We start from the raw sequence: 13,743 nt of genomic DNA on the forward strand, positions 1-13,743 counted from the left end.
TCTCTGGCACTTTTTGTGCAAAGTAAGAGACACACATGACACCTTTTTATAAAAGTCATCGGTTTCTTTGTTACTGTGTACTTTCAAAGCATGGGGCTTTCACACATCAGGTAAACCTGATTACCACTACACAACAAAAGCAGATGCAGCTTTCTTATCTATGTCGTGATAGAACAGTTGTGAATTGAGTAGAAGAAGGGCCCTGATGTGATACTTATTACATGCAGCCTGTAAGATAGTCAAACATGCAGGCTAGGAAGGAAGATGCAAATATCAATGTATTAGAAAAACACCTAAAGGCGAGTGATATGCTTTCATTCATGCATGGCTAGGAAAAATCGCCATACTGTTGCAAACATTCTTACACCACCAACTAGAAATAAATGATTCTGACATTAAACGTAAAGGTGACAATGCATTTGTATCATCACCTTGAGAAGGATCATCTTGGAATTGAGCCGAGGGCCTCTGCACTCAAAGCCAGAAACACTCCACTAAAATAAGATTCCTGTTGGTGCCAACAATTCTCCATGTTAATGCTTGTTCTAGGTGAGCAGTGAACCGATTGCAGGGCTCTTTTGAAAGCAAGGTCTGAGAACCAACAGATACATCCACACGCCGATTACTTTAGTGTTTTGAGAGAATTCCCTTTCTTGGAACGAGATTGCATGAAATAATCTTCAGGGCTTGGACAATTCCATGGCAAAACGGCACCTATCAACATTGTAGCCAACACAATATAACAATTGTTTCTGCCTGGTTTCAAACCGGGGACCTTTCGCGTGTGAGGCAAACGTGATAACCACTACACTACAGAAACAGATACCTACAGTTGATTTTTCTGTAATGAAACTGCTCCGAACTGGCTATTCCATGGGCCTCTGGCTTTAGATTTCTTTCATGCAACCTGCCCGACATCCCTAGCTGAACGCTCATACATGCCATGCAAGACCAGATGTTTGGTATTAGCTCAGACTGGGCAGGGCTGAAGCATGAGACTCTAGCAAAGAATTATCCACTACTGCAAAGAAAAAATTGATGTTGGTTTTGAAACGCAAACTTCAAAACAACTTGAAAAGAGTACCAAGAAAAGGGCTCGTCCGGGATTTGAACTCGGGACCTCTCGCACCCAAAGCGAGAATCATACCCCTAGACCAACGAGCCCTCAAAATCCTCTTACCTCTCAAAAGCTAATACCGGCTCTAAGCCCGCAATGAAGATCATGCTGGTATCTTTATGATGCTTGGTCTGTGAATACGCATGAAAGTCAGTCTCAACTTACCCTTTCTCAAACGATAGCACTATCATTTACAAGTGTCTCCTTTTATTCCGTCCCAGCTTTGGACACGTCTTACAGGAAGTCAGCCCTTATTTATATATTTCTGCAGTGGCTGAAGCTTAATGAGAAAGAGTAACAAGTTGTTCATAACAACATAAGAAACACATTGTGCATTTTCTCTCAAATACTCCTTCACTTTGTGCCAAAAAAAATACCAAGGTGAATACCTAGGCCACAGATTCAAGCTAAAGATCCTCCTGCTGAATGCAAGGCGCAATAAAAACTGCATATCGCTGGACTAAAGCATTCCTTGCATAGCCTCTAACATCATAACATAACTGAGCTGCTAGCAGCAAGCTAACCAATACCTTTCTGAAATGAGAATGACATGTGCTTATCTGCTCAATCAGTGCTCGATCAGGCGAGATTTAGAAAAGGTGGAAAGGGTCCAAGTGGATGCCCCTTCCTTTTTAGGGTGGGTCCTGCTGACTATCATAGGATTGCTTGTAAAAGTGGCCAGGGTCAGAGGAAAAGCTGCCAACACTTCTTAGCGTTCTCTATAGATGCAGCCATTTTCTGTGACTGTAATTTCGGCCTTTTCCCAGAAGTCTCTATTCTGCCTATGCAAATTAACAAAAGCAGTGCTTATTCCTCACTTGCTCAAATGTCCTTCCTGTCCAGAAAGCTCTGATTAAGCATGCTTATTTTCTTTTTCTGGGATATTTTAAATTGTTTCGCTGTCCAGTCTGTGGCAGTAGAAAGCTGCTTATGATGCCAGGTTTTGATGAATCCCCAAGGTACAAGTACAGAGGAATATATCAGTCTCTAGGATATGGAACTTTTAGCTAACACATCACAATATGTGATGCTTGCCAAGAAAACACTACATTCTGGAGCGCTGATGATCAGAACATTCTGCTCCTGAAGGATAGAAAAGACAGCTTGATTGAAATAAAGTCTGTTTATATTGACGCTCTCTCTCTCCCTATATATACATACATGCGTACACACACACACACAGGTATGTCATGCATTTCTTCAGATTTGTTTCAACCATTTACCATTTATTGGAGAATCCCTACTTTTCAAGTGACTGCAAATGAAGTCATCTCTGGCACTTTTTGTGCAAAGTAAGAGACACACATGACACCTTTTTATAAAAGTCATCGGTTTCTTTGTTACTGTGTACTTTCAAAGCATGGGGCTTTCACACATCAGGTAAACCTGATTACCACTACACAACAAAAGCAGATGCAGCTTTCTTATCTATGTCGTGATAGAACAGTTGTGAATTGAGTAGAAGAAGGGCCCTGATGTGATACTTATTACATGCAGCCTGTAAGATAGTCAAACATGCAGGCTAGGAAGGAAGATGCAAATATCAATGTATTAGAAAAACACCTAAAGGCGAGTGATATGCTTTCATTCATGCATGGCTAGGAAAAATCGCCATACTGTTGCAAACATTCTTACACCACCAACTAGAAATAAATGATTCTGACATTAAACGTAAAGGTGACAATGCATTTGTATCATCACCTTGAGAAGGATCATCTTGGAATTGAGCCGAGGGCCTCTGCACTCAAAGCCAGAAACACTCCACTAAAATAAGATTCCTGTTGGTGCCAACAATTCTCCATGTTAATGCTTGTTCTAGGTGAGCAGTGAACCGATTGCAGGGCTCTTTTGAAAGCAAGGTCTGAGAACCAACAGATACATCCACACGCCGATTACTTTAGTGTTTTGAGAGAATTCCCTTTCTTGGAACGAGATTGCATGAAATAATCTTCAGGGCTTGGACAATTCCATGGCAAAACGGCACCTATCAACATTGTAGCCAACACAATATAACAATTGTTTCTGCCTGGTTTCAAACCGGGGACCTTTCGCGTGTGAGGCAAACGTGATAACCACTACACTACAGAAACAGATACCTACAGTTGATTTTTCTGTAATGAAACTGCTCCGAACTGGCTATTCCATGGGCCTCTGGCTTTAGATTTCTTTCATGCAACCTGCCCGACATCCCTAGCTGAACGCTCATACATGCCATGCAAGACCAGATGTTTGGTATTAGCTCAGACTGGGCAGGGCTGAAGCATGAGACTCTAGCAAAGAATTATCCACTACTGCAAAGAAAAAATTGATGTTGGTTTTGAAACGCAAACTTCAAAACAACTTGAAAAGAGTACCAAGAAAAGGGCTCGTCCGGGATTTGAACTCGGGACCTCTCGCACCCAAAGCGAGAATCATACCCCTAGACCAACGAGCCCTCAAAATCCTCTTACCTCTCAAAAGCTAATACCGGCTCTAAGCCCGCAATGAAGATCATGCTGGTATCTTTATGATGCTTGGTCTGTGAATACGCATGAAAGTCAGTCTCAACTTACCCTTTCTCAAACGATAGCACTATCATTTACAAGTGTCTCCTTTTATTCCGTCCCAGCTTTGGACACGTCTTACAGGAAGTCAGCCCTTATTTATATATTTCTGCAGTGGCTGAAGCTTAATGAGAAAGAGTAACAAGTTGTTCATAACAACATAAGAAACACATTGTGCATTTTCTCTCAAATACTCCTTCACTTTGTGCCAAAAAAAATACCAAGGTGAATACCTAGGCCACAGATTCAAGCTAAAGATCCTCCTGCTGAATGCAAGGCGCAATAAAAACTGCATATCGCTGGACTAAAGCATTCCTTGCATAGCCTCTAACATCATAACATAACTGAGCTGCTAGCAGCAAGCTAACCAATACCTTTCTGAAATGAGAATGACATGTGCTTATCTGCTCAATCAGTGCTCGATCAGGCGAGATTTAGAAAAGGTGGAAAGGGTCCAAGTGGATGCCCCTTCCTTTTTAGGGTGGGTCCTGCTGACTATCATAGGATTGCTTGTAAAAGTGGTCAGGGTCAGAGGAAAAGCTGCCAACACTTCTTAGCGTTCTCTATAGATGCAGCCATTTTCTGTGACTGTAATTTCGGCCTTTTCCCAGAAGTCTCTATTCTGCCTATGCAAATTAACAAAAGCAGTGCTTATTCCTCACTTGCTCAAATGTCCTTCCTGTCCAGAAAGCTCTGATTAAGCATGCTTATTTTCTTTTTCTGGGATATTTTAAATTGTTTCGCTGTCCAGTCTGTGGCAGTAGAAAGCTGCTTATGATGCCAGGTTTTGATGAATCCCCAAGGTACAAGTACAGAGGAATATATCAGTCTCTAGGATATGGAACTTTTAGCTAACACATCACAATATGTGATGCTTGCCAAGAAAACACTACATTCTGGAGCGCTGATGATCAGAACATTCTGCTCCTGAAGGATAGAAAAGACAGCTTGATTGAAATAAAGTCTGTTTATATTGACGCTCTCTCTCTCCCTATATATACATACATGCGTACACACACACACACAGGTATGTCATGCATTTCTTCAGATTTGTTTCAACCATTTACCATTTATTGGAGAATCCCTACTTTTCAAGTGATTGCAAATGAAGTCATCTCTGGCACTTTTTGTGCAAAGTAAGAGACACACATGACACCTTTTTATAAAAGTCATCGGTTTCTTTGTTACTGTGTACTTTCAAAGCATGGGGCTTTCACACGTCAGGTAAACCTGATTACCACTACACAACAAAAGCAGATGCAGCTTTCTTATCTATGTCGTGATAGAACAGTTGTGAATTGAGTAGAAGAAGGGCCCTGATGTGATACTTATTACATGCAGCCTGTAAGATAGTCAAACATGCAGGCTAAGAAGGAAGATGCAAATATCAATGTATTAGAAAAACACCTAAAGGCGAGTGATATGCTTTCATTCATGCATGGCTAGGAAAAATCGCCATACTGTTGCAAACATTCTTACACCACCAACTGGAAATAAATGATTCTGACATTAAACGTAAAGGTGACAATGCATTTGTATCATCACCTTGAGAAGGATCATCTTGGAATTGAGCCGAGGGCCTCTGCACTCAAAGCCAGAAACACTCCACTAAAATAAGATTCCTGTTGGTGCCAACAATTCTCCATGTTAATGCTTGTTCTAGGTGAGCAGTGAACCGATTGCATGGCTCTTTTGAAAGCAAGGTCTGAGAACCAACAGATACATCCACACGCCGATTACTTTAGTGTTTTGAGAGAATTCCCTTTCTTGGAACGAGATTGCATGAAATAATCTTCAGGGCTTGGACAATTCCATGGCAAAACGGCACCTATCAACATTGTAGCCAACACAATATAACAACTGTTTCTGCCCGGTTTCGAACCGGGGACCTTTCGCGTGTGAGGCAAACGTGATAACCACTACACTACAGAAACAGATACCTACAGTTGATTTTTCTGTAATGAAACTGCTCCGAACTGGCTATTCCATGGGCCTCTGGCTTTAGATTTCTTTCATGCAACCTGCCCGACATCCCTAGCTGAACGCTCGTACATGCCATGCAAGACCAGATGTTTGGTATTAGCTCAGACTGGGCAGGGCTGAAGCATGAGACTCTAGCAAAGAATTATCCACTACTGCAAAGAAAAAATTGATGTTGGTTTTGAAACGCAAACTTCAAAACAACTTGAAAAGAGTACCAAGAAAAGGGCTCGTCCGGGATTTGAACCCGGGACCTCTCGCACTCAAAGCGAGAATCATACCCCTAGACCAACGAGCCCTCAAAATCCTCTTACCTCTCAAAAGCTAATACCGGCTCTAAGCCCGCAATGAAGATCATGCTGGTATCTTTATGATGCTTGGTCTGTGAATACGCATGAAAGTCAGTCTCAACTTACCCTTTCTCAAACGATAGCACTATCATTTACAAGTGTCTCCTTTTATTCCGTCCCAGCTTTGGACACGTCTTACAGGAAGTCAGCCCTTATTTATATATTTCTTCAGTGGCTGAAGCCTAATGAGAAAGAGTAACAAGTTGTTCATAACAACATAAGAAACACATTGTGCATTTTCTCTTAAATACTCCTTCACTTTGTGCCAAAAGAAATACCAAGGTGAATACCTAGGCCACAGATTCAAGCTAAAGATCTTCCTGCTGAATGCAAGGCGCAATAAAAACTGCATATCGCTGGACTAAAGCATTCCTTGCATAGCCTCTAACATCATAACATAACTGAGCTGCTAGCAGCAAGCTAACCAATACCTTTCTGAAATGAGAATGACATGTGCTTATCTGCTCAATCAGTGCTCAATCAGGCTCGATCAGGCGAGATTTAGAAAAGGTGGAAAGGGTCCAAGTGGATGCCCCTTCCTTTTTAGGGTGGGTCCTGCTGACTATCATAGGATTGCTTGTAAAAGTGGCCAGGGTCAGAGGAAAAGCTGCCAACACTTCTTAGCGTTCTCTATAGATGCAGCCATTTTCTGTGACTGTAATTTCGGCCTTTTCCCAGAAGTCTCTATTCTGCCTATGCAAATTAACAAAAGCAGTGCTTATTCCTCACTTGCTCAAATGTCCTTCCTGTCCAGAAAGCTCTGATTAAGCATGCTTATTTTCTTTTTCTGGGATATTTTAAATTGTTTCGCTGTCCAGTCTGTGGCAGTAGAAAGCTGCTTATGATGCCAGGTTTTGATGAAAACCCAAGGTACAAGTACAGAGGAATATATCAGTCTCTAGGATATGGAACTTTTAGCTAACACATCACAATATGTGATGCTTGCCAAGAAAACACTACATTCTGGAGCGCTGATGATCAGAACATTCTGCTCCTGAAGGATAGAAAAGACAGCTTGATTGAAATAAAGTCTGTTTATATTGACGCTCTCTCTCTCCCTATATATACATACATGCGTACACACACACACACAGGTATGTCATGCATTTCTTCAGATTTGTTTCAACCATTTACCATTTATTGGAGAATCCCTACTTTTCAAGTGACTGCAAATGAAGTCATCTCTGGCACTTTTTGTGCAAAGTAAGAGACACACATGACACCTTTTTATAAAAGTCATCGGTTTCTTTGTTACTGTGTACTTTCAAAGCATGGGGCTTTCACACGTCAGGTAAACCTGATTACCACTACACAACAAAAGCAGATGCAGCTTTCTTATCTATGTCGTGATAGAACAGTTGTGAATTGAGTAGAAGAAGGGCCCTGATGTGATACTTATTACATGCAGCCTGTAAGATAGTCAAACATGCAGGCTAGGAAGGAAGATGCAAATATCAATGTATTAGAAAAACACCTAAAGGCGAGTGATATGCTTTCATTCATGCATGGCTAGTTAAAATCGCCATACTGTTGCAAACATTCTTACACCACCAACTGGAAATAAATGATTCTGACATTAAACGTAAAGGTGACAATGCATTTGTATCATCACCTTGAGAAGGATCATCTTGGAATTGAGCCGAGGGCCTCTGCACTCAAAGCCAGAAACACTCCACTAAAATAAGATTCCTGTTGGTGCCAACAATTCTCCATGTTAATGCTTGTTCTAGGTGAGCAGTGAACCGATTGCAGGGCTCTTTTGAAAGCAAGGTCTGAGAACAAACAGATACATCCACACGCCGATTACTTTAGTGTTTTGAGAGCATTCCCTTTCTTGGAACGAGATTGCATGAAATAATCTTCAGGGCTTGGACAATTCCATGGCAAAACGGCACCTATCAACATTGTAGCCAACACAATATAAAAACTGTTTCTGCCCGGTTTCGAACCGGGGACCTTTCGCGTGTGAGGCAAACGTGATAACCACTACACTACAGAAACAGATACCTACAGTTGATTTTTCTGTAATGAAACTGCTCCGAACTGGCTATTCCATGGGCCTCTGGCTTTAGATTTCTTTCATGCAACCTGCCCGACATCCCTAGCTGAACGCTCGTACATGCCATGCAAGACCAGATGTTTGGTATTAGCTCAGACTGGGCAGGGCTGAAGCATGAGACTCTAGCAAAGAATTATCCACTACTGCAAAGAAAAAATTGATGTTGGTTTTGAAACGCAAACTTCAAAACAACTTGAAAAGAGTACCAAGAAAAGGGCTGGTCCGGGATTTGAACCCGGGACCTCTCGCACCCAAAGCGAGAATCATACCCCTAGACCAACGAGCCCTCAAAATCCTCTTACCTCTCAAAAGCTAATACCGGCTCTAAGCCCGCAATGAAGATCATGCTGGTATCTTTATGATGCTTGGTCTGTGAATACGCATGAAAGTCAGTCTCAACTTACCCTTTCTCAAACGATAGCACTATCATTTACAAGTGTCTCCTTTTATTCCGTCCCAGCTTTGGACACGTCTTACAGGAAGTCAGCCCTTATTTATATATTTCTGCAGTGGCTGAAGCTTAATGAGAAAGAGTAACAAGTTGTTCATAACAACATAAGAAACACATTGTGAATTTTCTCTCAAATACTCCTTCACTTTGTGCCAAAAGAAATACCAAGGTGAATACCTAGGTCACAGATTCAAGCTAAAGATCTTCCTGCTGAATGCAAGGCGCAATAAAAACTGCATATCGCTGGACGAAAGCATTCCTTGCATAGCCTCTAACATCATAACATAACTGAGCTGCTAGCAGCAAGCTAACCAATACCTTTCTGAAATGAGAATGACATGTGCTTATCTGCTCAATCAGTGCTCAATCAGGCGAGATTTAGAAAAGGTGGAAAGGGTCCAAGTGGATGCCCCTTCCTTTTTAGGGTGGGTCCTGCTGACTATCATAGGATTGCTTGTAAAAGTGGTCAGGGTCAGAGGAAAAGCTGCCAACACTTCTTAGCGTTCTCTATAGATGCAGCCATTTTCTGTGACTGTAATTTCGGCCTTTTCCCAGAAGTCTCTATTCTGCCTATGCAAATTAACAAAAGCAGTGCTTATTCCTCACTTGCTCAAATGTCCTTCCTGTCCAGAAAGCTCTGATTAAGCATGCTTATTTTCTTTTTCTGGGATATTTTAAATTGTTTCGCTGTCCAGTCTGTGGCAGTAGAAAGCTGCTTATGATGCCAGGTTTTGATGAATCCCCAAGGTACAAGTACAGAGGAATATATCAGTCTCTAGGATATGGAACTTTTAGCTAACACATCACAATATGTGATGCTTGCCAAGAAAACACTACATTCTGGAGCGCTGATGATCAGAACATTCTGCTCCTGAAGGATAGAAAAGACAGCTTGATTGAAATAAAGTCTGTTTATATTGACGCTCTCTCTCTCCCTATATATACATACATGCGTACACACACACACACAGGTATGTCATGCATTTCTTCAGATTTGTTTCAACCATTTACCATTTATTGGAGAATCCCTACTTTTCAAGTGATTGCAAATGAAGTCATCTCTGGCACTTTTTGTGCAAAGTAAGAGACACACATGACACCTTTTTATAAAAGTCATCGGTTTCTTTGTTACTGTGTACTTTCAAAGCATGGGGCTTTCACACGTCAGGTAAACCTGATTACCACTACACAACAAAAGCAGATGCAGCTTTCTTATCTATGTCGTGATAGAACAGTTGTGAATTGAGTAGAAGAAGGGCCCTGATGTGATACTTATTACATGCAGCCTGTAAGATAGTCAAACATGCAGGCTAAGAAGGAAGATGCAAATATCAATGTATTAGAAAAACACCTAAAGGCGAGTGATATGCTTTCATTCATGCATGGCTAGGAAAAATCGCCATACTGTTGCAAACATTCTTACACCACCAACTGGAAATAAATGATTCTGACATTAAACGTAAAGGTGACAATGCATTTGTATCATCACCTTGAGAAGGATCATCTTGGAATTGAGCCGAGGGCCTCTGCACTCAAAGCCAGAAACACTCCACTAAAATAAGATTCCTGTTGGTGCCAACAATTCTCCATGTTAATGCTTGTTCTAGGTGAGCAGTGAACCGATTGCATGGCTCTTTTGAAAGCAAGGTCTGAGAACCAACAGATACATCCACACGCCGATTACTTTAGTGTTTTGAGAGAATTCCCTTTCTTGGAACGAGATTGCATGAAATAATCTTCAGGGCTTGGACAATTCCATGGCAAAACGGCACCTATCAACATTGTAGCCAACACAATATAACAACTGTTTCTGCCCGGTTTCGAACCGGGGACCTTTCGCGTGTGAGGCAAACGTGATAACCACTACACTACAGAAACAGATACCTACAGTTGATTTTTCTGTAATGAAACTGCTCCGAACTGGCTATTCCATGGGCCTCTGGCTTTAGATTTCTTTCATGCAACCTGCCCGACATCCCTAGCTGAACGCTCGTACATGCCATGCAAGACCAGATGTTTGGTATTAGCTCAGACTGGGCAGGGCTGAAGCATGAGACTCTAGCAAAGAATTATCCACTACTGCAAAGAAAAAATTGATGTTGGTTTTGAAACGCAAACTTCAAAACAACTTGAAAAGAGTACCAAGAAAAGGGCTCGTCCGGGATTTGAACCCGGGACCTCTCGCACCCAAAGCGAGAATCATACCCCTAGACCAACGAGCCCTCAAAATCCTCTTACCTCTCAAAAGCTAATACCGGCTCTAAGCCCGCAATGAAGATCATGCTGGTATCTTTATGATGCTTGGTCTGTGAATACGCATGAAAGTCAGTCTCAACTTACCCTTTCTCAAACGATAGCACTATCATTTACAAGTGTCTCCTTTTATTCCGTCCCAGCTTTGGACACGTCTTACAGGAAGTCAGCCCTTATTTATATATTTCTGCAGTGGCTGAAGCTTAATGAGAAAGAGTAACAAGTTGTTCATAACAACATAAGAAACACATTGTGCATTTTCTCTCAAATACTCCTTCACTTTGTGCCAAAAGAAATACCAAGGTGAATACCTAGGCCACAGATTCAAGCTAAAGATCTTCCTGCTGAATGCAAGGCGCAATAAAAACTGCATATCGCTGGACTAAAGCATTCCTTGCATAGCCTCTAACATCATAACATAACTGAGCTGCTAGCAGCAAGCTAACCAATACCTTTCTGAAATGAGAATGACATGTGCTTATCTGCTCAATCAGGCTCGATCAGGCGAGATTTAGAAAAGGTGGAAAGGGTCCAAGTGGATGCCCCTTCCTTTTTAGGGTGGGTCCTGCTCACTATCATAGGATTGCTTGTAAAAGTGGCCAGGGTCAGAGGAAAAGCTGCCAACACTTCTTAGCGTTCTCTATAGATGCAGCCATTTTCTGTGACTGTAATTTCGGCCTTTTCCCAGAAGTCTCTATTCTGCCTATGCAAATTAACAAAAGCAGTGCTTATTCCTCACTTGCTCAAATGTCCTTCCTGTCCAGAAAGCTCTGATTAAGCATGCTTATTTTCTTTTTCTGGGATATTTTAAATTGTTTCGCTGTCCAGTCTGTGGCAGTAGAAAGCTGCTTATGATGCCAGGTTTTGATGAAAACCCAAGGTACAAGTACAGAGGAATATATCAGTCTCTAGGATATGGAACTTTTAGCTAACACATCACAATATGTGATGCTTGCCAAGAAAACACTACATTCTGGAGCGCTGATGATCAGAACATTCTGCTCCTGAAGGATAGAAAAGACAGCTTGATTGAAATAAAGTCTGTTTATATTGACGCTCTCTCTCTCCCTATATATACATACATGCGTACACACACACACACAGGTATGTCATGCATTTCTTCAGATTTGTTTCAACCATTTACCATTTATTGGAGAATCCCTACTTTTCAAGTGACTGCAAATGAAGTCATCTCTGGCACTTTTTGTGCAAAGTAAGAGACACACATGACACCTTTTTATAAAAGTCATCGGTTTCTTTGTTACTGTGTACTTTCAAAGCATGGGGCTTTCACACGTCAGGTAAACCTGATTACCACTACACAACAAAAGCAGATGCAGCTTTCTTATCTATGTCGTGATAGAACAGTTGTGAATTGAGTAGAAGAAGGGCCCTGATGTGATACTTATTACATGCAGCCTGTAAGATAGTCAAACATGCAGGCTAGGAAGGAAGATGCAAATATCAATGTATTAGAAAAACACCTAAAGGCGAGTGATATGCTTTCATTCATGCATGGCTAGTTAAAATCGCCATACTGTTGCAAACATTCTTACACCACCAACTGGAAATAAATGATTCTGACATTAAACGTAAAGGTGACAATGCATTTGTATCATCACCTTGAGAAGGATCATCTTGGAATTGAGCCGAGGGCCTCTGCACTCAAAGCCAGAAACACTCCACTAAAATAAGATTCCTGTTGGTGCCAACAATTCTCCATGTTAATGCTTGTTCTAGGTGAGCAGTGAACCGATTGCAGGGCTCTTTTGAAAGCAAGGTCTGAGAACAAACAGATACATCCACACGCCGATTACTTTAGTGTTTTGAGAGCATTCCCTTTCTTGGAACGAGATTGCATGAAATAATCTTCAGGGCTTGGACAATTCCATGGCAAAACGGCACCTATCAACATTGTAGCCAACACAATATAACAACTGTTTCTGCCCGGTTTCGAACCGGGGACCTTTCGCGTGTGAGGCAAACGTGATAACCACTACACTACAGAAACAGATACCTACAGTTGATTTTTCTGTAATGAAACTGCTCCGAACTGGCTATTCCATGGGCCTCTGGCTTTAGATTTCTTTCATGCAACCTGCCCGACATCCCTAGCTGAACGCTCGTACATGCCATGCAAGACCAGATGTTTGGTATTAGCTCAGACTGGGCAGGGCTGAAGCATGAGACTCTAGCAAAGAATTATCCACTACTGCAAAGAAAAAATTGATGTTGGTTTTGAAACGCAAACTTCAAAACAACTTGAAAAGAGTACCAAGAAAAGGGCTGGTCCGGGATTTGAACCCGGGACCTCTCGCACCCAAAGCGAGAATCATACCCCTAGACCAACGAGCCCTCAAAATCCTCTTACCTCTCAAAAGCTAATACCGGCTCTAAGCCCGCAATGAAGATCATGCTGGTATCTTTATGATGCTTGGTCTGTGAATACGCATGAAAGTCAGTCTCAACTTACCCTTTCTCAAACGATAGCACTATCATTTACAAGTGTCTCCTTTTATTCCGTCCCAGCTTTGGACACGTCTTACAGGAAGTCAGCCCTTATTTATATATTTCTGCAGTGGCTGAAGCTTAATGAGAAAGAGTAACAAGTTGTTCATAACAACATAAGAAACACATTGTGCATTTTCTCTCAAATACTCCTTCACTTTGTGCCAAAAGAAATACCAAGGTGAATACCTAGGTCACAGATTCAAGCTAAAGATCTTCCTGCTGAATGCAAGGCGCAATAAAAACTGCATATCGCTGGACGAAAGCATTCCTTGCATAGCCTCTAACATCATAACATAACTGAGCTGCTAGCAGCAAGCTAACCAATACCTTTCTGAAATGAGAATGACATGTGCTTATCTGCTCAATCAGTGCTCAATCAGGCGAGATTTAGAAAAGGTGGAAAGGGTCCAAGTGGATGCCCCTTCCTTTTTAGGGTGGGTCCTGCTGACTATCATAGGATTGCTTGTAAAAGTGGTCAG

At 41.6% G+C, this 13,743-nt stretch overlaps 2 non-coding genes across 2 annotated transcripts; both read right to left on the bottom strand.

Annotated features, from left to right (window-relative positions):
- Nucleotides 1-5,866: 5,866 nt before the first annotated feature.
- TRNAS-UGA (transfer RNA serine (anticodon UGA)) lies at nucleotides 5,867-5,938 on the bottom strand. The gene has a single exon. It is a non-coding gene; the product is annotated as a tRNA-Ser (tRNA).
- Nucleotides 5,939-10,650: 4,712 nt separating this feature from the next.
- On the bottom strand, nucleotides 10,651-10,722 carry TRNAP-UGG (transfer RNA proline (anticodon UGG)). Its single transcript has one exon. It is a non-coding gene; the product is annotated as a tRNA-Pro (tRNA).
- Nucleotides 10,723-13,743: the final 3,021 nt, after the last annotated feature.

This window comes from Triturus cristatus, chromosome 8 (assembly GCF_964204655.1).
Source record: "Triturus cristatus chromosome 8, aTriCri1.1, whole genome shotgun sequence".
In the NCBI taxonomy this organism is placed as follows: Eukaryota; Metazoa; Chordata; class Amphibia; order Caudata; family Salamandridae; genus Triturus; species Triturus cristatus.